At 47.2% G+C, this 25,942-nt stretch overlaps 2 protein-coding genes and 1 long non-coding RNA gene across 4 annotated transcripts in view; 1 reads left to right on the top strand and 2 right to left on the bottom strand.

The window, feature by feature from the left end:
• NT5C2 (5'-nucleotidase, cytosolic II) overlaps positions 1 to 19,626 on the bottom strand; it is a 94,291-nt gene extending 74,665 nt beyond the window's left edge. Inside the window, exon 1 of one of the 2 annotated variants that reach the window (XM_059730201.1) lies at positions 19,535 to 19,626. The gene's annotated coding sequence lies outside the window, so the exon portion shown is untranslated. The remainder of the gene's footprint in view (positions 1 to 19,534) is intronic. The other variant, XM_059730202.1, reaches the window with a different exon arrangement.
• Positions 115 to 15,224, top strand: LOC109282831 (uncharacterized). The gene is made up of 3 exons (XR_002089855.2): positions 115 to 478; positions 7,747 to 7,951; positions 10,040 to 15,224. It is a non-coding gene; the product is annotated as an uncharacterized LOC109282831 (long non-coding RNA).
• Positions 16,920 to 25,942, bottom strand: part of PCGF6 (polycomb group ring finger 6) — a 58,526-nt gene continuing 49,503 nt past the window's right edge. The window contains exons 11-12 of the transcript XR_002089853.2: positions 19,535 to 19,694; positions 16,920 to 17,346 (exon numbers count right to left, since the gene is read on the bottom strand). The gene's annotated coding sequence lies outside the window, so the exon portion shown is untranslated. The remainder of the gene's footprint in view (positions 17,347 to 19,534; positions 19,695 to 25,942) is intronic.

The raw sequence follows: 25,942 nt of genomic DNA, 5'->3' as shown, positions 1-25,942 counted from the left end.
CCCGCGCTGCGCCGCACGCAGGGAGGGGAGGGGGCGGGGCCTCCGCCTCGCAGCGAGCGGGGAATTGCGCGCGGTGCCTAAGCGCGGGGGGGGGGGTTGGGATTCTGAGGGACTGGTACACGTTACATACATCGCTCACTCCGTCACACGGTACATTTAGGCCACACGTGCCAAGTCATTGCCACACAATGAACCAGCGCCGCGAGGATTTTGAAGGCCCCTGGTAGACATTACATACATCGCATAATTCATTGGTCAGTCGTGCAATACATTTAGAGCAGCTGCGCGTGTCAAGTCATCGAACCGGACAGGTGAGGATTTCTGAGGGCCCTGCGCCACGTCACATACATCGCGCTGTTCGCTGGTCCGTCACACGGCTCGTTTAGGGGGCCACATCGTCGCCACGCGATAAGCCGGCCAGGCGAGGATTTCTGAGGGCCGGTCGCTGGTCCGAGACAGGCCGCACGTGAGGCGCTCGGTAAGGTCGCATGCTCGCCTGCCGCGGCGGGTTCGGGTGTGAGGCGTGTGTCGTGTCGGGGGTGACCCCCGTTCTGCGCACAGTTGAGATGACGCATTACACGGGACGGTTTGCACGGGGTGTGGACGAGATGCGACCTCCGCGGGGATTCTAGCACGAGCCCGAAGAAACCGTCACGCGGTGAACCGGTCAGTCATGCAATCAGTTTAGACCGGCCACACGGGCAAAGTACTTCTCGCTGGATAAAAATGATTCTCCGACTATTAAAAGAGCCAACCAGCTATAAAATGAGCGCTTGAAAATGTGTCACAACTCTATAGCTGGTATCCAGCCAGCATTAATTTGAATGTGTAGCAGGGCCCTTAGGGTGGTATTTTGTAGGGACCAATTACATAGCTGGGATAAAGTTAGATGCTTTCAAATGCAAGACATTCATATGTGTGTGGGTGTGGGTGTGGGTGGGTGTGTGTGTATGTGAATGTCTTGCATTTGAAAGCATGTCTAATTTTATCTCGGCTACATAGTCCCTACAAAATATTTCCCTAAGGGTCCTGCTATATATATATAGAGAGATATATATCTATATATATCTATATATATATATATCATGAATATATAGATATATCTATCTTTTGTCTATAGACAGATAGATAAATATATGTGTGTGTGTATATATATATATATATATATATATATATATATATATAGATGTGTATATGTGTGTGTCTGTGTGTGTATATATATATATATATTTTGGTCCCTGCAAGATATCACCCTAAGGTCCCTGCTATATATATATATATATATATATATATATTAATAAGATCTATCTATCTATCTGTCTGTATGTATGTATGTACATATGTACGTATATATATATCTATAGATATCTATATCTATAGAAAGATAGATATAGATATCTATAGATAGGTCCCTACAAAATATATATTTTGGTCCCTACTAGATAGAGAGAGAGAGAGAGAGAGAGATAGGTCCCTACAAAATATCACCCTAAGGGCCCTGTTATATATACATCTCATGAATATGAATAATTTCTATATTATGATGTTATTCATCTCCTAAATATGAATAACATCCATATAAGATTTGAGTTGACATCAGCCCAAATCTTTAGTGCTTCAGTGATAGTGAAGACAGAGACATCATAACACAAATGAAGATGTGCCCAGAGTGATGCATACATGCATGTAATAACTCGTGTTGACACACACATGCCAACACTCAGCCTCATGTGCACAGAGATGGCTACACACACAGCTGCACGTAGACATATATAGCACAAGCTGTCGTGAGCAGATGCTCACTTTCAGATGCTGAGGAGGACAGGGCAGCCCCTTTCTAGAGGAAAGCCTGTGTCTCTCTCTAGTCATGAATTGGCAGCAAGGGCCACACTAGCAACACTGAAAAGTGTTGTCACTGCATTGTACTTATTAGCTTATAGGGGCAATTGTTACAGAAGGTTGTGCAAAGGTAATTGCTGCCTATTGTGACACATCTGATATTTGTAGCATTTCTCTTAGCCGCATAAATGATGGTACATGTTATGCATATTGTAATATATGTATATGAACTCCACTTAACAACCTACTATAATAACACTGAAATAATGTAACCAAGTACTGATCATTTCCACAGTCTGCACCCAGTAACAGCACAGACAAGTGCTGCCATATTATACAGGCTGTTCCATCTTCTTAAAGAAGTGGGATTGGAAAGGAAGACAAAAGGTTACGGAGGCAGGCGGATACATCAATGCAATTCCCGATTTCTGTTGTGACATTTATGTGAAAGGGTAATTAGAGCAAGGGGAAGCACTCCTGAGTGTAATGCTCATGAGGGGATTCCCACTCTCCTTTCTGAGAAAAGATCAGAGCCATCACAGAGATCAGTCCTCATGCATTATGTACGGGCAGCCATTACTCATAGTATCCTAGAGAATCGGGCCTCGAAGGGGCCTGCTAAGTCCACCCCCTGCACGGAGCAGGATCGATAAACATGCATGTCTACATGCGCATAAAACCTGCTCCTTCCAGGTTGTTCGGCTATGGTCTCCAGTGGGAGCAGAACTGGGCCTCTGTTGTCACCCCATGACAGCAGCCTCCCCCCACAGAGGAGGGAGTGGGGGCTTTCAGCCATTAGTCACAAAACAGAGCATCTGGAAAGGCACGTTCTGATCCCAGCTCCGCCACACAGGCCTGGGGCAGCCCAGGAGGTGCCGGGACGTCTCCAGAAGTGTGCAAGGCCCAGGCAGGGACACAAATGGTTTCTGTTAAGATGAGACCTATATGCCCAAAAGCGGCAGCATAACACTCTGCACCCTTGGCCTTCAGCAATAGCCAGGCATTTTATAGTCAACAAGGACAGTCACTGTGGAGCCTCATCCTGCTGCTGGAAGCATGGCCATGCAGCATTAGACAGGCTGATTAGGCAGGCAGACAATAGCAGTTCGACACAGAGATCCAAGCCTGATAAAAATTTTTGACCTGTAAACACTTAGAGGACATCTAACTTCACACACACAAGGAGCTCCGCTGAAGTCAGCAGGTTTTGCACCTGCCTCTGTTTGTGTTTGTGGATGCCCATGTCCTTCTGCATCTTTGTGCCTGCCTGTCTCTGTGCGTGTCACTATCTCTGTGCAGGTGACTCTGAGTGTGTCAACACGAGCTGTTACATACGTGGGTGTATCACTCTGGGCACATTTTCATTTGTGTCACGATGTCTCTCTCTGCCTTCAGTAGTGCTGGAGCACAAAAGATTTGCGCTGACGTCAACACAAATCTCATTCTTTCCTTTCCAAATGGGTTTGCTCCTTCTAGCTGTGCCCCTGAAAGCCAACCGGCAGCAGCTGGGCAGGAAACCACGTCAGATCTGCCTTCATCACGCACCAGCTCTGCAGCCTAGGGAGGCATCCCTCTCCCACGTGACTTCTGCAGCAAAGCCAGGTGGCGAAACGTACTCCCAGAGCATTTGCTTAATGGGGCGTGCTAAACATTATCTGAGATGTGTACATCCCATGTGCAGCGTGTCCAGCTAGGAGGCAGCTTTCCTTTGCGTGACAAAAGCCAGGCAGCGAGCAGAGACAGGGAGTGGCTAGGATTCATGCGGTTTAACAAGACCCATGTCCAGGTGGCCTTTGCATAGAGAAGCTAGCAAAGATGCAAGGCTCTTCCTGTTGTTTCTTGCTCAGGATTGCAGCTGCCTGGATTTTGGAAGCACTGGGAGGTTTGAAGGAGACGGGGCCAGTTTCACCCATGGGATGGGAGGGGTTCTTAGCAATGGGCTTGTGATGCCTGTGTCCTGCAGTCAAAGCCCTGGTGATGCCCCCCACACTGGACACTTGCCAGGCTGCTGTGCTTGGGCCTGCGTGCGTTCAAGTGTCCAGAGTCCCATCACTTTGCTTGGCTTTAGGTCACTACATGGGCTTTGGGAGGAGGCAGGTTCTCCCTCAAGCACCCCTGCTTGAGAGATGAGACCCTGGGGTCCAGCTGTGCTAGGCTTCTAGGGTCATGCTCACCCCTAGACACCACAGTAACTTCCCAGACCTCCAACCTTGTGGGCACTCTGCTTTACTGCTTACACCTCTCAGGGAATACTTGCTTCTTGAAGCACATTTACACACGGGTACTTTGCCAAAAGGATTCTAAAGTAAGCGCTTTCTGCTTTAAGTAGTACACATGACATGCACCTCCAGAGAAAAAGGCCTGCACACCTTTCCCTGCCTGTTTCCTCACTGAGCCAGTGTTTTGGGGGATTTGGGGCAGTGTCTTTTAAGGACTCCAAGGTCCTCTTCCTGTCCTCTTGCCCATGGATTCTCTTCTGAAACACAAGTCTCTTGACTATGTGCCTGCACTCCTTCCTTCCCAGTGCATGCACACATGCATGTGCAGGCATACACACCACGTGAGAGATCCTTTCCTTTATACTCTCCGGTCCTCTTTATCAGTGGCACTCTAATAGGTTATGTTGAGGTTGCAACAAATCACTGTTCCAGCAGGGTACAGATCATTATTCTGACTACTGGGCTGGTGGGGAGTGACCCTGCCCTAAACCCAGGCTTAAAATGAGAGAGATGGACAGAAATGAGCTGTGTGCACAAGACGTCTCCTGGTGAGCTTCCAAATTGCCCTGATCCTACTGCCTTGCACTTGACCCTGGCACACCAACCCTGGTGGGACATCTCCATCTTGGCTTGTTCCTGCCCACCACTCTGCCTCTCTGACCATGGATTTTGGGGTGCCCACTGGCTCCAGACCCTGGCTGTGACTTTGTCCTGACTCCTGACTTTGCACTGCAGTTCCTGATCCTGGACCTAACCACTAGGCTTGACCACCCACCATCTGGCTGTGATGAGAGTAAAATCCCCCACAAAGTCACCTGATTGCTTTGTTACTCAGCACTCGGTCAAACTGATTCTCTTGGGCAAAATCCAACTCCTTGTCTAAGGAGACTTCCATGTGGATAGAGGATCATCGAGGTTTAATGCGTGTTGTCTCTAGGCTCTACCCCTCAGAATTTCAGTCCCAAACCCTGACTACATTAGGATACCAGCTGCTGCTGGAAACTTGGGCAGAAGAGAGCCCCAGCTCTCCTCCCCAGGCCAAGGCAACATGGTTCTTGCACACCTGCATGCCTTTGTTACAGCAGTTGTGCTGCATGAAGCATGCTCTGGGAAGACACCGTTTGCCAAATAGATCCTAAAAATCAGCAGAAGGTGCAGAGGTGTCTTCATACACTTCCAGCCAGCTGTCACAGCTCATTTTAATCTACCAGATTCCTGACAGTGTCTCTTCATTTTATTGGTGTTAATGATCCTCTCTCCTTTGTCATGGTCTTGATACTCCACTATTCAAACTATCCTTTCTTCCGCAGTGTTGCTGTCTGTTAGCCATTCCTGGCAATGTCTCTCTTCTATTTCACAGCCCTGCAGGCTGCTTTGAACTCAGGTATAGTAATATTAACTCCAGTGGAGAAATGACTGATAGCGAGGGATTGGAGGCATTGTCAAGATGCTCAAGTAGACTAGATGTTTTTTGACAAATTTGAGCAAGCAATGTACATTTATGTGTAATGATTACAGGATTAATTAAATGATATCTTTGGACTATTTTGACCATTTTTTGCCTAGTTTCTTGCTTTTTTTAAACTTGATATAGAATCTAGCAAACTAGTGCATATTGCAATAAAGTTGTATTTGTTTTTGCTTGGATCTTAAACTGAATAAAATAGTGCTTGGCCCCTAGCATATTAGTAAAGCTTCTAGTTTCTCTTTGGCTGGAGAAACGTATATGTCTTGTTATAGGTGACGATGCCCCACACCACCTGCATTCCCCTTTCCAAAACCCTAGACCTGCCCATGTCTGTCCCCACCTCTGACTCCAGTTTCATACACATTACAAGTCAGCTCCATTGCACGTCCACACTGCACAGGCTCCTCCATCGGGATCCCCAGCACTTCTGATTACCTGGGATAGCCATGAGAAGAAGCTGCCCGCCCTGCACCATGGAATGGGCCTTAGCACCCCAGCTCGGGGATGAGAGCTCCCTGTCCAGGGGTGATCTGGGATGTTCTCCTCTGCTTGGCTAAGCCCCCTTCTGCTTCCTGCCTCCATTTCTTCTTCTTCTCCCTCTCAATTTCATCTTGACCAGCCTCCCAGGTGCTATGGATTGAGAAGATGTTGTTCCCCTTCCTTTCGTCTGCCCTTTCCCAAGCAGTAGCTTTACCTCCATCGGGCAAATGCACTCTGGTAGAGTCCTAAACCTGGCAGTGCCCACTGCCAGCCTCTTTGAGTGGGGTGCAGGCTGGGAGGGGACCATGCTGTTCACTGTGATGGTTCTGCTGTCCGCTTGCAGCCAGTACCCCCATTTCAGTGATCAGCAGTGTGATCCACTGCTATTGCATCTCGGTTTCCTCCCTTACCCCCTACCACGTACATTTGAGGCTGAGGATTGCACTTCCCAGCCCTCAGCAGCTAGGGGTGATGGGCAAGCGTAGCAGCCACTGATGTCTCCCCTCACTTTCCAGATCACAGACCCAGTGGCCTGGCTTCCAGTCTGTGCCATCTCACGCAGGGAATCGAACCAGAATTCATTTGGCTTCAGTTCAGATTCCAGTTCAGATGCACTCAGTTGGTTTAGGAGTTGGTTCTACTTTAAGCCACAAAAAAAAAAGTGGTTTGGTTCCTGGTTTAAATCCAGATTCTTTCATGGAAGCAATTACTCATTTTGGAATTAGAAATAAGCTTCTGAAACAGAAACTTTTTAAATTTGTAATACTAATTCAAAGTTTATATAAGTAATGTTCTTTTTCAACTTGACTGCACTCAACTTCAGCTTTGCATGATTTCTGTGGGTTTTTGTGTGGTCAAAACAATTACTTTTTCAAGAACAACTTGTTTGAGCAAACTAAAATAATATCTTCTAATATCTGCTCTGTCCTGTCAGACCTCTGCAGTGATGAAAGCAGTCTGAGGCCTGAAAATGTTCTTTCTACACTCACTTGTGTTGCTGAAACTGCCATTACAGTGTTAGCAGGGAACACAGTTCAGACATAGTACTTTTGGTGTTCCCAGTATTTGAATACATCTTCCTTCTTAACGAGGCATGACTCATCAGCAAATGACTCAGTATATGGCCCTGTCTTTTGGGGGGCTATCTATTGTTCAGATCTCTTTTTCTTTGTGGAGATTTCACAAACTTTAAGAAGAGAGTCCAGTTTATCATCTGATCTTTCACTGTCAGACAATTGCCTTTCATTCTGTAATATCATGGACTTTGACTTCTTTAGAATGAAGCATTTCCATTTTTGTCCATGTGCTGGTTAAATGACAGAGGGCTCAATATCTGGGATCAAGATTTATACATGAGAGAAAGATATCTTTTTCAAGCAGATTTTTTCTCGCTTTCTTCGTGGAAGCCGGTAAGGACTGAGCTAAAGGGGATGAGGCATTTGCTGTTTCCCATTGGCATTTTCACCAAGCAACCTAAAGGTCTCCCATTGTTAGCTGTGCATACTGAAGGATCTCTGTTACTCTAGCAGTGCAATTGTTATGCCTTCGATGGCATTTCATTCTGCTTCTGCCAGATGAGGCTCATGGCTGGAGGTGCCATGTCCCGACAGAAATCCCTGAGCTCCAAGAGTTGCTCAAGCACATCACAAGTTGAATGCCATCTGGTTGGACAATCTATGATTGGATGTTTTGATTTTAATTTCCTAACTATGGGCTTCTCAATTTTTTTTTTACATACAGATCAAGCTTTATGAAGCAGCGATTAACCACTTCTTCAGCGAATCTTCAACTGCAGGCTGTGGTGCATGGGCAGAACAGGGAATTTCCCTCAGTGTTACACCAGTAGCCTCCGCAGTTATATTAAGTCCAGCCTCTTCAACCATCACAACCAAATGACTATGATCTTGGTCCATCTCTTCTTCTTTTTGACATGCATCCACAAACTGTAAGTTAGCACTGCTGCAGGCTGTCTCCCCATCAACCACGATGAAATGGGGTGGCTAAACAGACAGAACTATTCTGAGCATGGGCAGAGTTTCATAAGGGCTTGGGGAAGCTTAGCTCCCCCAGTGGGAAATGTAGGAGTGAGGTGCTGACGGTGGGGCTGTCCTGTGCTCTGGGAAATGCATTGCAGCAACCAGATTTTGCCACCTGGAAGAGGCAGCATGCCCCACCCCTCTTGCCATTATTACCTATTATTCTCAACAAGAGTACTAAAAACATGCTGATTCCCTCCCCATCCCTAGTAACACAGGGATTGGGCATGGCAATACCCCTGTAACAGAGAGACTGGGTAGTTTCCCAGCAAGCCTGGCACTTCCTCTCCTCTTGACCAGAATGGGGCTGCACAAATGACGCCTCCTGGACCAGTGTTGCCAACACAGGGGGTGGGGAAACATGCTAACCAAGCTTCCAAAATCTGCTGGATTTGGGGGGAAATCTAGAATTATACACCTAATTAAGCAAATTTCACTAACACAGGCTGGGTGATAAGCAGGTCCAGAGGTCTTGGGTCTCTCTCCAGAGTCAATCAGTGTCAAAATAAAAAATAAAAATCCTTCTTTTCCTTTGTTCACACAGGGTAGAAGGTGGGACCTCCAACCTGCCTTTCTGGGTTGAATGGCTATATTGCCTCCTCAGGCCACACCTTGGGGTCCCTGGTCACTCTATAATTGGCTGGGATAGTGGTATGGTTTCCCTTGGTTTAATAGATAATCCCTTCCCTGGGTGGGTGGAGATTTGATCGCAAGTTGAGTGAGCATTAATGACAATGGGCATGTTCACTACTGCCATTGCCAGGCAGAGAAGAGAGGCTTCCTTTGCACATGTCATGATTTACAATGTGTGCAAAAGAAGCCTCTCCTCTCCCTGGAGGTAAGAATGCAAACATGCCCAAAATTGTATTGATGCTCACTTATTGACAGCAAAGTAGCTGGCTTTGCAAGAGGGGCAAATGGATACAGCAGTCCTTCCAGGCAGGATCCAGGAGGGGTCACATGCACACAACCTTCTAAATCTATTTAGTTCCTAATAAGTTTTAATTTAGTAGGTTGTCAGAAGAAAACACAGCACAGGGAGCTCCTACTCGTCTTCCACCTCCTGTTACATGTGTGGGCTGGTCTCATAGATTCATAGATGTTAGGGTCGGAAGGGACCTCAATAGATCATCGAGTCCGACCCCCTGCATAGGCAGGAAAGAGTGCTGGGTCTAGATGACCCCAGCTAGATGCTCATCTAACCTCCTCTTGAAGACCCCCAGGGTAGGGGAGAGCACCACCTCCCTTGGGAGCCCGTTCCAGACCTTGGCCACTCGAACTGTGAAGAAGTTCCTCCTAATGTCCAATCTAAATCTGCTCTCTGCTAGCTTGTGGCCATTATTTCTTGTAACCCCCGGGAGCACTTTGGTGAACAGAACCTCACCAATTCCCTTCTGTGCCCCCGTGATGAACTTATAGGCAGCCACAAGGTCGCCTCTCAACCTTCTCTTGTGGAGGCTGAAAAGGTCCAGTTTCTCTAGTCTCTCGTCGTAGGGCTTGGTCTGCAGGCCCTTAACCAAATGAGTGGCCCTTCTCTGGACCCTCTCCAGGTTATCCACATCTCTCTTGAAGTGCGGCGCCCAGAATTGCACGCAGTACTCCAACTGTGGTCTGACCAGCGCCCGATAGAGGGGAAGTATCACCTCCTTGGACCTATTCGTCATGCATCTGCTGATGCATGATAAAGTGCCATTGGCTTTTCTGATGGCTTCGTCACACTGCCGGCTCATGTTCATCTTGGAGTCCACTAGGACTCCAAGATCCCTTTCCACCTCTGTGCCACCCAGCAGGTCATTCCCTAGGCTGTAGGTGTGCTGGACATTTTTCCTCCCTAGGTGCAGCACTTTGCATTTCTCCTTGTTGAATTGCATTCTGTTGTTTTCTGCCCACTTGTGCAACCTATCCAGGTCTGCCTGCAGCTGTTCCCTGCCCTCCGGCGTGTCCACTTCTCCCCATAGCTTTGTGTCTCCTTCAGTTCCTATTCTGTTCCCTTACAGTTCAGATGTCCCAAAAAGTACATCAAGGTCCAGAGCCTTCTCCACAACCAGATGACTGTGACTGTCCCTTGTAGCGGATCAGAGACAGATCCATTTGTCATCCAAACAGAGGTCAAACAAGGAAGTGTCATCGCCCCAACTCTGTTCTCCATTTTTTTGACAATCACCCTGTTCTCATTAAGGACTGGCTCCCTTCTGGAACTGACACTGAATACTGAATGGATGGAGGGCTCTTCAGTCTGGGACCCTTTTGCTCAAAGACCAAAGTATTCAAACCAACCATCCTTTTCAATATGTGCCCTCTTTGCACACACTGAGGAAAACCTCCAGACTGTGCTGGATCTCTCTGCAGAAGGCTACCAAACTTGGGCCTCTCTCTTAACATCAAGAAGACTAAAGTGCTCTGTCAGCCTTCTCCAGGCCATGAATGTGACCCCCCCACTCCCCAAATTACCATTGAGCGAAGCACCCTGGAGGTGGTCAAGCACTTCCCCTACTTTGGCAGCCACCTCTCTCAATGAGGAGATCCAGCACAGAATCCAGTGCACAAGTGTCTCCTTCAGGAAATTGTTTCAGCATGTCTTTATTGATTGCAATCCCCAGAAAGACACCAAGATCCAGGTCTGCAATGAAGTTATCATCCCCACACTCCTCTATGGATGTGAAACATGGGTGACCTACTGTTGTCATCTCAAGAGCCTGGAGTGGTGTCACCAATGATGCCTCTGGAAAATCTTCCATATCAAATAGGAAGATCACCGCACAAACACCAGCTTCCTTGCTGAAGCCAGTTTTACCGGCATTGAGTTGATGATCCTCAAGCACCAATTTTGCTGGACTGGACATTGTGTGCAGATGCCTGACTTGACTCCCAAAACAAGTGCTCTGCTCCCAGCTTAACTGAGGCCTGAGATCTCGTGGTGGCTGGAAGAAAAACTACAAGGACACATTGAAGGCCTCCGTCAAGAAAAGAGATGCTGACATCAAGAGCTGGGAGGAGCTGGCTGCCAACAGACTCCCATGGCGCCACATCCTCACCCAATTATCGCGTGATAATTATTTTGCATGTGTGGCTGGTCTATTGTGCGTTGAACCGCGTGTCTGCAGTCCATGGGCAGCAGGTTTCAGTGATGCCGTGAAGGCCTTGCCTCTCTCCGAGGTCCTGAATCCGACTTCCTGCCCCCGTCGCTCTTCTGGGCCTCCTGATAACAAAGCTTTTCATGCGTGAACGTTACACGGAGATGGAGGGTTGTTCCAGGCTCAGCATTGTTGTCGTCATTCGGCATCCCAGGTTACCTGCTGAATTGCACTGATTTCTGTGGATGGATAGTTCCTAGGGGCCGTTTGATAGCCTCGTGCTGCACAGTAAGGGAGGCTTGCGGTGTGTGCACATTTGCTGCAGAGGTCACAACTCTTCAGAGCTCTAACAACATTATCCATTTTGGGCCTGATCCACTGGTAACACTTCTAGGGACTTAAGAGAGTTTTCCAGGCCCTCACTGTCTTTTACGTAGCTCCAGAAAGATATCCATATAAAACTCCTGACCATCAAGGCAATATTCCCCTCCCACCTGCCCCCACTATTTTTTATGCAACTACAAAGCATCCTGAGATGGTAGCATCACCAGGTCATTTCAGTGATCAATCATAGTTCAGGGGAATTGCTGCTTGCACTGAAATGATTGCTTTTTTAAATGCAATATCTCAATTAAACTGTTTCATATTTATAGCAAAGTAATAGCTAGTCATTTCCAGGACCAGATTTTGCTAGGATCTGTACAGACCTATGAGACGAGCTCCAAACTGCTTGCTATCTACTTGATATTCTCCTTCAGCAAATACTGTGGGAAATGTTTGGTGTTATATGATATTCCATACAGCAGATGCAAATGGATTCTATTTTAATAATCTTCAATACTGTAGTCTTAATGCCATGTAGAAAGTGATTGGACAAACAGCCTGTACATTGGAAGAATGAATACAGCTGGATTAGATTCTGGGCTAGCTGAAGTTGATTTAATTATGAAATAGCAGGTTTTGATTATATGATACCTGGCTTTACCTACGGTGATATTTAGAGGTATCTTCTGCAACCCTAATGGAAATGGTCCCAAAACAGGATAGGGTGAAGTCAATAGGGTCCTGTACAAATCACTCGTAAAATGTGCATCTATATTTTAATATACAATGAGGTTCTTCTGAAAGTCTGGGGGGCCTTAAGCATGTTGCAGATTTCTATAGCAAGATTATTTTTCCTATTAATTCTATCAAGGTGGTCAAAAAATACCTAGAAAGATGCTTATTTTCCATTCAATGCTATAAGGCGTTTCCATCACATTGTCTGCTTTGCTGGTTCTCTAATAGGATCTCCTGTCAGAGATTTACAAGGCAGTCTCCAGACCGTACTTTTTTTTGCTTTGAAAGAGCTGCATCGTCATAGTAGGAGGTGTGGGCCTAGGTCAAACCCAGCCTGCTGAGTGCTGCAGTGACATCGATTGGTGCCCCCCTCATCGAACCAGAGATGTGGCCCTTTATGTTTACCGGTCCCAGCATGCATTGCTTCATTTTAATCAGATTGGCTTGTATGAAAAGTAGCTTTAAAGGTTGCCTTTTCTAAAGTGGGAGAGTGGTCACAAATAAAAAGTGACCTGATTAGGGGTCCTGTTTAAGCAAATGTAACCAGTCTACGTGAGCAGAAGACACCTTCTTTAATTAGAGTTTGGCTGCAACCCATGCTGAACAATCACCACACCACTGTCACTCAAACCAAGTTGCTGGAAAAGCAGCCTCATTTCATCCATGTGGCACTAAATCCCATTTCAGAGCAAGGAAGCAGAAAATACTTTGAACTTCATCACCTCTCAGGACCTGTAACCTCTGAAATGGAGACTACTGTACTTTACAGGATCACAGAGCAGGGCTGGTCAGAGAGGCCGATGTTCATAGTTTAGTTCAGAAAAATGCCTTATAGAAAAAAAAAGAGAAGGAAAAAGTGAAGAGTACTAAATGGGATGGTGTGTAGGACATGGGGGCAGAGCTTTTTGCAAGAAACTGGTGGATGCAGGCAGTGTGTCTCATACTGTATTTTCCTGCATACAACATTCCCCAGAATATAATACATTGTTTTTAAGGGCAGAATGAAGAATTTTTTTTTTCCAGAATTATGGCCACATAGGAAAGGGACAGGGGCCTAATCTTCAGCTGACTCACCTTCCTTTGCCAATTTAGGCTATTAAATAGGTGGAGAGAGACCAGGAGCAGCTAGCAGACAGGAAAATTGCCTTAAGAAAGTTTAGTGCAATTAGCAGGCCATTAAAAAGGAGAAAGCTGTAAATACCTGTGGAGGGGAGAACAATGACCCATTAAGTCAACTGATTCCCTTAGCTGCCTCAATAGTAATGCTACAGCTCCTGTGCTGTGGAGCAGGAATCAAAGCAAGGCGCTTCTATCCTGGGCAGAAAATCAGCTTCCCCACTTAATACACACATACCAATTTTGGGGGACTGATCTTTTGGGGAAAGGTGAGTATTGTTTGTGAAAAAATATGGTATTTAGTACTCATCTTAATCATCCCCATCCCAGAGCAGAGAGGGAGAAGAATGCCATCAGATCCTACCCAGGAGGGAGGCTATAGCCCCGGGTGCTGAAATGAAGTCTCAGAGAATTAGAGGAAAGAGGAGAGCAGTATTTTATATACAAGTGGAGCTATTATCTAATAAACCACAGCTAATTGAATCAGCCAGTAATCATGACCAGACAGCTGTGCTGCTGTACCAACAAGGAAGGTATTTTTACTAAGTATTATTTGACCTGTAGAAGCATCTCAGGGTCATAAATCAGACCCCCTTGCACCTGATCCTGTACGAATACATAGCTAAATGCTGTGAGAGGGCAGGGAAGTTATACTTGTTTGCCTCTGCCTCTCACCTGGTGATCTCCACTTGCCCATCTTTCTTTAAGATGCCCATTCTCCAGCCCCATAATGAGCATCCATCTGACTGGGTCAGGAGTCATCTATGATGTGCCTTACGTGGCTAAAGGGGACCATGCTGGAGCAAAGCATGGCATTCCTTTCCAATTCGTGCAACATCATGGGATGAATTTCAGTATCTTGAGTACTCACAGTTATTGCATGCCACACTGATGAATGGCAGGGTGAGCAGTCAATGCAAGTCTATTGAAATTTATGGGCTTACCCCAGCTTGCAGCCTTTCCACATGTCACCAGTGTCATTCACTTTGCTGCCAGTGGCTGTCCTCACGTTATATATTTAATAGGTCATGTGAAACAAGAAGGTAGGGCAGGGAGGAGGAAGAGGCAGAATGAAGTACCAGTGAGGTTTTTCCATGGCAGACATATTGCAACATCTCATCATGAAAGACAAGGTAATGTGTTCCAGTGCTTCACCACCCCTCTAGTGAGAAAGTTTTTCCTAATATCCAACCTCAACTTCCTGCTGCAACGTGAGCCCATTGCTCCTTGTCCTGTATCTGCCCTCACTGAGAGCAGCCCAGCTCCATCCTCTTTGCAACCCGCCTGCAGGGAGGTGAAGGCTGCTATTCAATCCCAACTTGGTCTTCTCTTCTGCAGGCTAAATCAGCCCAGTTCCCTCGGCCTCTCCTCACCAGTCCTGTCCCCCAGCCCCACGACCATTTTTGTTGCCCTCCGCTGGACTCCCTCCAACGCGTCCACATCCTTTCTGTAGTGGGGGCCACAGCTGGACACAGGACTCCAGATGTGGCTCCCCCCAATGCTGAATAGAGGGGAAGAATCACTGCCCTCCATCTGCTGGCAACACTCCTACCCATGCAGCCCAGGATACTGTTAAGTTTCATCACAGAGATAATGCAGATGCTGACAGACAAGCCCTCAGGCTGGGTGGAACCTCTTGTGGATCACCAGTGGCATCATCTTCGTGGCATCATCCTTCAGCAGTCTCTGCGGATAGTCCAACCTCCCCTGTGCCAGCTGCAGCCATGCCAGAGCCTCTCTAGGCAGGTGGTTCCAAACATTGCAATGTCATTTTCCCTTTAATGATCAGTCTGTATTTTCTGTGCTACAGATTCAGTTTGTTCCTCCTAGCTTTGTCACTGACTGACAACATGATCTTTGCCCTCTCCACAAAAATTCCTTGACATTATTTGTGAAAAAGGCAGGCCATGGGAGTAAATTGTTCTTAATGTTATGACTGAGTGCACAGCTATCAACTTCATTCATTAGGAAAAACCATGTGCCATAAAAATGTGAGGGTTGATTGACTTCTGCTCAAGTTGTCGGTGGGGTTGCTATTGTTCAGATGGCAGCACAGTTGGGAACCTAAGGTGATATTAGGGGGGTTGGTGAATTTCCGCTGTGATTTGGAGGAGCCTTCCTTTGGCAGGAAATTGAACAAGGATTGTGTCTTTCTTCACTGGGCACCAGGACAGAAGAGGTAATTTATGCACTTAAAAAAACAAATATTTTAGCCACATTTGCAAATAGCATGAAGAGGGCAAGTCAGTGGCTGCATCTATACAAGACATTTGCTGCGGAGCTGACTAATTAGCTGTGCAGTGAATGTCTCGTGTCCATAAGTGCAGGGCTATTAGGCTGGAATAAGCTAGTTAACTCTGCAGGAGGGTAGTACTTGTAAATACAGGTGCTGTCTGGCTGCAGAGTGTTTTTACTCCTCAATGCCCCTGAACCCTGAGCTGATGGGGCCTCTGCCAGTTCAGGGCCACCCACACCCTGCTCCGTTGCTCACTTTAAAGCAATGTGGGCACATAGGTTCAACGTGGGCACATAGGTTTGAACAACAGAACCCCCAGCCTGCTGCTCACTGCAGCCTGCTGCAGTCTGCCCTGCAAATCAGAGCCTGCTTGATAAAGAGGGCATCGCACAACAGCATCTACTCCATATCTATCCCCTCATCAGCTCTGCTCTCCTTAGTCTTGGCCCACACTGGAGGAGGACCTCAGCCACTGGCCTACCCTCTTTGGCTCAGATCCTGAGAACGATGCAGGGATAACCTCCCCCTTCCCCATTTATCTTTTTTTAAGCATAGGCAATTAAAAGGGGAAGAGGCTTAGTGCATGTCCGCTGCTCCATAATAACTGGCTGTGTGCCTGCTCTTACCCTGCAATGAAGTGAAAGGTAAACCACAAGACCGTATTCTTCCCCTTTAAAACACATTCAGGTGCAGCTAGCTGGTCTCCATAGCACCCTGCTCTGCACTTTGCTAGATGCATGTCAGTCATTTTTGGGATTGCACGATGACTCTTCAAACCCATTTCACTTTATTCCATGACAGCCAACTGGTCAAGAAACAGGCGTTGATTGGAACTGGTGTTGCCAGGTATTCAGCTGGAGCTTAAAATAATTGCTGTAACTACTTTCTAGACAATGAGCCTTGGTCTATTATCAGTATGATCAGCGTACAAAAAATACCCCTGTATTTTTGAGCTATAGCCTACCACTTAACTCTGGAAGCACAGAAATAGCCATTCTGAACTATGAATATGTGTGATTTTTGGTTTAGTGATAAGCTATATGGAACACAGAATTCCAGCAACTGATTTTTTCTTTCTTTTTTTTTTTTTTTTGGGGGGGGGGGAGGGGGGAAGGATTAGTCTATCCTTACTTTCATGAAATGAGGTTAGACAATAGCATATGTAAGCTAGGAGGTTTTCCTTAGCATATTTTAAATGCTCACAAAACCACATGGTAAAGTCATAAATAGGTCCCAGTAGCTCTTCTGGCGTGACTCTGGGGATATGTTGGAAGGTGTATACGTGTTTGCTTCTCTATTCAAGCTCAGAAGCAATATAGCCACACAAAAACGCCACTTCTGCGTGGTAAATAGATGCCAACTGGTGCTGTGAAGTAACAGGACACAAATCACTCCAGGTTCCCCCCACACTTTGTTAGAATAACCAGCTTGTAAAATGGACTCACAACGAGCTGCAACTGAGAAAAGACCAGGTCTCCGAGAGGAAGAGCTCACACTCTTTCTCCACAAGAAGCAGCTCCGGTGAGGAGGTATTGCACTTCCCATCTTGACCTGCCAAACTTTGAGTGCACACGTCTCCAGTCCAGTCTCCAGTGTGCACTGCGAGAGCAGAGGTCTCCAGTTTCCAGTGTGTGCCAGGTTTGATATAGGACTGACTACCGGAAGCATCTTCAGTGCCTTAAAAATTGCCAGCGATTGCTTTTGCAAGAGCTGAAGACTGCGTGCTTGTTGTGCGTTTGCACTGAAGCGCTGTGCCGTGACGAGGTGATGATCACCCAAGACTTTCCCGCCACCAGCATTGCCAGAATTGCTCCTGGAACTAGAAAATGGTTTGATCACACACTGTCCTGTTCTCCTGTAAGACACAAGTTAATTACAAAAAAATAGCAACGTGAAGCACCAATCTGTTGTATTCTCCTTTGAGCAGTTTCTTTTGGAGAACGCACCCCATCTTCTCAATCAGCTTCTCCAGTGTCAGTCCAGTGCAGCCTTGTGTTAGTGGAAAGGACCTCCTGGGTCACTGAGTCCAATCCACTGCAGTTGCAGGCACTGCTTGATGTAATCCCTACCATAAGTGTATCAAGCTCCATCACAGAAGTAGTCAGATTTTTGGCCTTCTCTCCTCCCATAGGAAAATTAGTCCAGCACTTCACTGCCCTTCTAATGTTTGTATCCACCAGCTCTTGTGCCAGCATTGCCTTTTAGCTGAAATAGCTCTTCTAGATCTACGGTGACAACCCCCGCCCTTCAATGTAGTTATGAAGAGCAACTATATTCCCTTTCAAGCTAAACAAGCCAAGCTCTTCTAGCCTCCTCTCATATGACAGGTTCTCCATTCCCTCAATCGTCCTAGTTGCCCTTCTCTGCACCTGTTTCAGCTTGACTTCATCTTTCTCAGACCTGGGTGACCAGAAGCACGCAGATTCCAGATGGGGTCTCACCACTGCCTGGTACAACTGCATCCATGTTTCCCTACCTACCTCTCTTGAGATGTCTTGAGTTTGTCCTCAGGGTGCAAGAGCGTGCAACTCAAATCGTTGCATAAATCTGTTCTTAGAAAAACACTGGAACTGAAAACAGAAGACAAAGAAGCCTTCAGCTGTGGTGAGTTGTCATAGTTCAGTTGAAGGTGGTTTCCACCAGCCAAGGATCTTGCTCGCAATCTCATCACTTTTTCTTTTTTTATCTTATTGTTTTTAGATATGATGGAAGCTCCTGGGGAAAGGTACCTTGTGTTTTCCAGGCTGCAGCATTAGTATAAAATGACACCTGTGCACTGTCTCCATACCACTGTGCCTCTCTCTAGCTGGTTAACAGGAACCTGCTCCAGACCAAGGGAAGAAATGGGTCCACATGGAGCATTCAGGACTTAGCCTTCTGCAGAGGTTGCCTGTTGTGATTGTTATGAATGACAAACCAATTGGTTTCACAGTCAGCAGCTGGCAGAGCACAATGACTTTTTAATTATTAACAACTTGAGCCAAATCCTCTTTGATTTACATGTGAGACAGCAAATTATGCTCTGACGAGTATAACTGTAGAATCATTTCCACTGAAACCCATGGACTTAACCTGGTCTTTATATTACTCACCTTCTGCCTGCACCAAAATGCTAGTTTCAATTTAGGCATGTATTTGGTAGCTGTGTTAGTCTGAGACAAAAAGAAATGCAAAACTCTAGAACTCTTGATTCAGAGATGATGCCTTTTAGTAGATCAACTAAAAAAAAAAATCACAAAAAAAAATATTTTTTTTCTGCAAGCTTTTGGGCTCACATGCCTTTCCTTAGGCTCAAGGAACATTACAGATGGCAAAAAGTCCCCAGATTCAATTTACAGATTATAATGAGACATGATTTTTCAGTCTGAGAAACAAAGCTATTCAAACAAAGTTATCCCTTGTTTTTGTAAGGGAATACATCCATTCTGGCTGTCAGTCTAGCAATGCCAACAAAATTACAGCCAGGATAACTGACCCAAGGTAGCTGTCCTCTCTCTTCTCTGTCTACGGCATGTGCAAAATTATTTAACTGGAAACATAAGGAGCTTGCTTGCTCGTGTTCTTTATTAAAGATAGCAGCATCAGCAACTGGGATAGCCTAGTAACCAATAAGTATGGGCTTGACATGTTCCTTTACCTCCCATTGAAATTTCCAGGGGAAGAAAAAGCAGTGCTGGAGCTTTACATGACAATTACTAAATAACAATTAGCAAAGCTAATGCTGTATCTTTAGATGGTGCCTTTAGCATACGAATCTCAGAGTTACAACATGAGTTTCTGAGGGAGAAAAGACGGGTCACTCTAAAAAGACAGGCTGACATGGAGAAATACTGCAGATAGAGGCTAGGAAAGGTTGCATCTTTGCAGATCCAAGAAGCTGTAAGCAATAGAGGAAAGCTAGACGTGCGTACAATCTGAGTGATCATTTTTCCCTCTTTTTCTCTGCAATGATTTGATCCTAAATAAATAATGCTCTGCTTTACAGAGACAGTTTTGCCACTGCTTACCACTAGTAGCTGCTGAAGGAGGCAATAGGGCTGCAGGCACTGGTTGTACGTCAGACTTGCTGAGCTGATCGCAGTTAGTAGCCAGAGCCAGGACAGTGGAGGAATGGTGAGGTTCTGCCTCAAGGCAGAGGCTATGGCTGGAAGCTCAGGAGACTTGCACCTGTAATGACAAATAGGCTTCATAGATACAGTGGACACACGCAGCGAACACATGCTTTTAGCTCTGCCCCTCCACGGCTCAATCTCCAGGGCCGGTCAAGACGGTGGCCAGTAGAAAGGTTGGCCTCTCCTTCCACTGAAGCCAGTGGGGCCCCACTTGGCCAGAGACATCCATTTATGCACAGCTTCATCTCTTTGGAAATCCAGGTGCAGAAGTGTTATTCTGGAATTCCCAGAATCTGGTTTCTGGTACATGGATGAGTTTGAGATTGCAGTGCTTTCTAGATCCAACAAAACAAGGGGCATGGCCACAAAAGTAATACCAGGTGTTTCTGGTTGAATAACATTCACAATGCTGATGAGCAGAAAATGATGGCAGCCACCTTGAGATGATGAAAGATATTTCCTTTCTTTCAGTGGTATCTTGAGCATGACCTACAAAGCAGCAAACATCTTTCAAGACTAAATATTTTACTTCAGAGGCACATAAAAAAAATCTTAAGCATCTCACCCACAAAATTAAGTCAGACCTTGGGTCCAGTTGTGTAACTCCAGTTGAATTAATGGCCTTATATTTAGTATGAATTTGGATCAATAAATGAGAACTATATTTATTTCCTGGGAAAAGGAGAAGCTTTTGATAAATATTAATGCTGGCTGATCAGGGAATATTTGGTTCTGATTCTAAGTCTTGGTCCTTATGTTCAAGCTGCTCAGTGCCTTGGGACCAGGGTATTTACGAGAAATGTGTCTGTGCTGAAAACAGGAACACCTCAAGTCCCAGGGACTGATTGTAGGATGTAGGATGAACTACCCTGGGAACCACCCAACTACTTTGGGTGGGTCCAAAGAAGACGGAGCTGGGCTGTTCTCAGTGGGGACAGACGCCAGAACAAGGAGCATTGGGCTCAGGCTGCAGCAAGGGAAGTTGAGGTTGGACATTAGGAAAAACCTTCTCACCAGGAGGGTGGTGAAGCACTGGAACAGGCTACCCAGAGGTGGGGGATCTCCATCCTTGGAGGTGTTTAAGACCCAGGTAGACAAAGCCTGGGCTGGGATGCTGTAGTTGGGGCTGGTCCTGCTCGGAGCAGGGGCTGGACTAGATGTGACCCCCTGAGGTCCCTTCCACCCTCATTGTCTTTGATTCTATGATTCTAAGAAAAAAACCATGAGGCTCCCAGCAGACATTACACTTGAGGGGTAATTAGTCTGTTAATTGCATAACCCAGCCACATGTTCAGGAACTGCCACAAAAAGGGAAACCAGCCACAAAAATATTACACAAGAAACGTATAATAATTTTGTGACTGGTTTCCATCATGCTTTAAATTGAACATTTGGCAAGGTTAGGACTGCACTGGGGTCTCCAACCAGGCCCAGCGTGGCCCCAGTGGCTGACGATTAGCCGATTGTCGGCTGGCTCTGGGACCGCACTGGGGCCTGCCAGCCACCAGTCACCCGATTGCTGGCTGGTCTCGGGGACCGGATGGGAGCTGGTTGGAGCCCCAGGATAGTCCCCATCCCCATCATAGTCCCCATCATCTGATTGTTGGTTCCCAGCTTTCAAACTGCCAGTGCAGGGAACGCCTGGTATCACGATTTTTGGCTTCCCCTGCAGTGGCAAATAGGGCACCATTTGGATCTGATCCTCAGTCCCAAAATATGTAGCATGGCAGGAGGCACGACTCTTGGCACTGGGGATCAGATCCCATCGGGCGGCCTCAGAATCCACAGCCTTTTGCTCCAAGTACCAGGGCCTCTGTGTTGCTTTCTCTAACACACGTACCAAAATATTTAAACAACCAAACAACCCCCACTCGAGGAATTAAAACCAGAGCACTGTGCTGCATGCACAACTCTCTCCTGTCATGATCAGACATGGTAAGATGAGAAACTGAATCAACTGTGACAGATTTTAGCTCTGTTGCTTAACGCAGCAGTTGAAGACGCTCAGAAACTCCGAATGAAGGCAGTATAAGAAACTGCCTGGGCTCGGCAAGACCAGAATACGAGAGAACAGAGACATACTCTTGCTGTGCAGAGTCGGATTTTCTAAGGAAGGCAGAAGGTCTGGTGTATCTAGCCAAAAACCAGCTCAGAGTTTTCTCTAAATTGCAGCTTTGTGGCTTCTGGCACATTACCTAATGCCAATCCCACCTTGTCAGACTGTGCACTGTAAAGGAAGCTAATTCCAGAAGCAGCTTATTGAAAATGAGAGGAAAACCAGAGTGGATCCAGGGAACGCTACACATCATAAGCAGGATGAAAAAGGCACCTTCAAATTGCAGCAAAAGCATTAACCCAACTGCAAGGGCCTGAGAATGACTCAGCAGAGCAGCTCTGGCAGCAAACAGGCAACGTGCTGCAAACTCCAGTAGCAAGGTGGGTCCAGCAAGTTAACACGGTGCTAACCAGGCTACCGGGAACCGGGCACTTCCATGTACGTGCAGTTGCATTAGCTCTCAGGGGTCATTCACACCCCTTGCGTTCAAGGCTGAATTAGGAACCTTATTGCAAATCGAGGGGTAATGACCTTTCTGAGGGCATAGCTAGCGAAAGAGATCTCCCCCTTCGATACCGATGACAGCGACAATCCCGGAGGCAATCACATCTGCTGGCTCGTGCATTCAGAACTGCCCGCTCGCGGGAGACAGCAGTGTGACAGGAATACACGGTGTGATTTCTCCCTCCCTGCCCACCTCTTCTACGGTTGGTTACTGAATCGTTCCTCCCTCGTTGCGTCATGTTGGGATTACCTGCCCCGATAATGCTGGAGACAGGCTGTGATGCTTTAGGGAAACCACTGCAGCGAAGTGGTGCCAGCCAAGTGTCTTGGCCTTGCTATTTCAGCAGCGCCCTTTGGCTCAGCAGAAGCTTACATGCCACTTGGCCAGCCTGGCAATGCTGGGATGAGATCACTAGCTACCAGAATATATCGCCATTGGAAGTCCCCAAGGGAGATGCATGCTGTTTGTCCAAGATCAGCGTGTATTACTATTTGTCTTTGGACCAGAGGGGAGTTTCAGCTAGGGAGGGACAGAGAGTCCCTTTGTGCGAGACAGAGGGGCTGCAGGAGATGGCTGGGGCCATGCGACATGCAAGGGTGAGCATTGCAAAAACAGTCAGTGGATAAATGGAGAAAGGAAAATCAGAGCCAATCTACAGGCCTTGTTTAAAGAGATCGCTTCACATCTAAGGCTTATTCTACCCCAGTGGTGCTCAGAGGGGCCTCACAGGCTGGATGAGTGGTGCAGGGTTGGTCTGCAAGCTGGACCTTGTGCATGGGGTCAGCGCGGGGGTTGGATGCTGTGTGCCTGGCCTGTGCGCAGAATTGTGCCTACAGCCCAGCCCGCTCCAGTGCGTGGGACCAAGTCATTGGGCCCGCGGGTCTCTCCGTGGGTCTGGAAATCTGGTTGTGGGGGAGCAGTAGCAGTGTGAATTGCCATAGCTCCCAGAGCTGTGACCTGTCCAGCAGCTTGCCCACAATGCTTATATCTCAGTGTAATCACCTAAGGAGGCTGCTGGGGCGCTCACAGCACCCGCTGGCTGCAGTATGACCCTGCCCGGCTGTCCCGCTGTTGGACGGCCGCGAGGGAAGGCAGTTCTCCTGGAGGGGAGGATCAGCCGGCATGTGCAGCTGCTGCGCTGCGCTTTGCGTACACGCGACTTGACCGTTGGCTCCAGTCAGCCGATGCCTGACAAAGCCACGCTGACAGCCTGACAACCAGAGCAAGACAGCCTGCCCGAAGGGATAAATATCGCATGGCTTCATACAGGCTCTTGTCCTAGCAATGACTTTGCTGGCTTCTGCATGTCTCGCATTTGCCAGACCTCTCTTTCAGCTGCTGCCTTCATTCCCCAGCATCACTTGGCTTCCCTTTCCCCAGCCTCTCCCTCCCTTTCCCCATTCCTGTCTTCCTGACCCTGCTTCTCTTCCTTTCTTTTTTGCTGCCAGATTCCTCCCTCCTGTCTCTCTCCCATTTTCCCAGTTAATCTCCACCATCCTGCCCTGCCTTCAGCCTAACACAGCTAACCACCTCAGTCTCATTTTCCACCTCTTGTTCCCATCGTTTCCATCTCCCTTATTCTCTTCTCTCTTCCCCTTGCAGGCCTGTCAGTCTCTTGAGGGTCAAAAATCATTAGGCTCAAACTATCTTTCCAAATAGCTACCACTTATGAAATGATAACGTGTACCAATTCTTCAGAGCCAGGCACTTAGGGAGTAGAAGGCAGGAAGCACTACAGAGCACATCTGAGATACCCTGCCCAGCCGTGTTTTGTAGCCCTCGCTTGAATTTCAAGGGCTTGACCCTGTACTTTAATCCTGAAGAGTAGCTTCTGTTGGGTCTCCTGTTTAGTCTGCTCTCTGAATTCCAGTTAAGCCGCTTGGAAGTTCACCTACTGGATCAAAATCGAGAGTGACCGCCCGTCCGCACGTTCGGAGAAGAAAGGAGACCAGAGAGCAAAAGGGAGGGTGGTTTTGGAAGCCAGTCTCAAGTCAGAATTAGCTCTTAGCATAGGATCTCTCCAGAGGGCACCGGTATTTTCCGGTTTCTGCTTGAGATGGAAACACCGCAGCATTTTGGCCCCATTACCTAGTGTCTTGCTTGGGAGCTCAGAGAGGGGTGGAGGCAGGCAGCGACATGAAAAATATTGGAGGAGAAAAGAACCAAACATTTAAGAAACATCAAGAACTGGGTTTGGCTTTGGATTGGGTTGATCCTGCCAACTTGAACAGCCCCTTTCTCATGCTTATAATTAACCTGCGACACTCGTCGCTGCCAGCCAGGAGCATCACTAAGTTCAAAGTGGGATGGGTTGAATTAATGAAGGACAGGTCCATCAGGGGATATCAAACACCACAGTCAGAGCTGCTACCTCCTGCGGGAGGCCTGGAGGGCCCAACAGGGATGAATTATTCAACATATGTCCTGTTTCCTATACTCGTCTTCTGTAGCCCCCATTGATTGCCACTGCAGAAGACTGAGCTAGGTGGATCGCTGGTCTGACTCAGCTTGGCAAGTTTTTTAGGACGACCCATGTGAGTACAGCCTGCAGAATGACTTCATGCAGGAACAGAGCTCAGGACAGGGGTGGGCACATCTGGTGATAAATAGCAAGTTAAGACCACTCAGAACGAACAAGTTCAGTGTAGAGAAATCGTAGCAAGGTCCTGCTGGAAAGGACTCCGGGACGTCACCTTCTCCAAGGCAGGATGAGCGCTCCTTCAAAGGCTCGTCCAACCCTTTCTCAATGACCTGGTCCAACCTGTTCTCCCCGACAGCCCTAACGAGCTTGTTCAGTGCTTTGCTGTCCTTCCAGACAGACTCTAGTCCAAATCCTGCCATTGAAGCTGATTACTGCTTGGCCTGGCTCTTGTGGGAGTAATGTAGAGTGATTGATCAACATCACTCTGACGATGTCACTGCCCTTAGGACCGGTGACTTCATTTCTCATGCAGTCTGCCAGAGTTGAGAAAACTCAGGAGAATCCAGTCCCACGGGAGAGAAGAGAGGTGGATGAAAACCAGGCAATTTTGTCCTTGGCACTGCAAATCTTTACTCATCAACCTCAACCTCACCTGATTAGGAATTATCCGAATCAGTAGGGTCTTCCAGGACAGGTCCTTTAAGCGTTGGGTTTATGTCCTTCTTTGTATTATGTTATCTATAATCGCCATGAAATATTATTGTAACAGGACTGGAATATTTGAGCATTGATATTTCTGGGCAAATGGTTAGCAGGGGAGGGTGAATTCCCAGGTGTGAGGTGAGAGGAAGGGACCCACGGTGGGTTGTGGAAACACTCCAGGCACAGGGGCATGTGCAGAGATGTAAAAAGAGCTGGGCAAAGTGGGAGAAGCTGGCAGCACGCACAGCTTGAGCTGGGAGGGAAGGGCACAGGGGTTTGCAAGGTGAGGCAGGTGTGTAGGAAGACGGGTGGCCTGATTTTAACCAACCAGTTAACTCAATCCTAGCAGACACCCCGAGAACATGGCTGCTTTCCAACGCGCATGCACTCAATAAAACATGGTCTGCTCAGCCCATTTCAGAGCAATCATTTCAAAAGTGCCGCAGTAACAGGAAAAGGATGGCTCTTAATGTGCAGGGCGGGGGTATTCATCCCAGCTCTACCAGAGACTCTCTGGGTGCATCTACACAAGATGCTAACTGTGCAGCAACCTAACAACACTGCACAGGAGCGTGCCAGGGAAAACCCATGCTAATTTGCTACTGCGCAATAGTATTA

This window comes from Alligator mississippiensis, chromosome 6 (genome assembly GCF_030867095.1).
Source record: "Alligator mississippiensis isolate rAllMis1 chromosome 6, rAllMis1, whole genome shotgun sequence".
Classification (NCBI taxonomy): Eukaryota; Metazoa; Chordata; order Crocodylia; family Alligatoridae; genus Alligator; species Alligator mississippiensis.
This window is presented reverse-complemented; position numbering and strand designations above follow the sequence as displayed.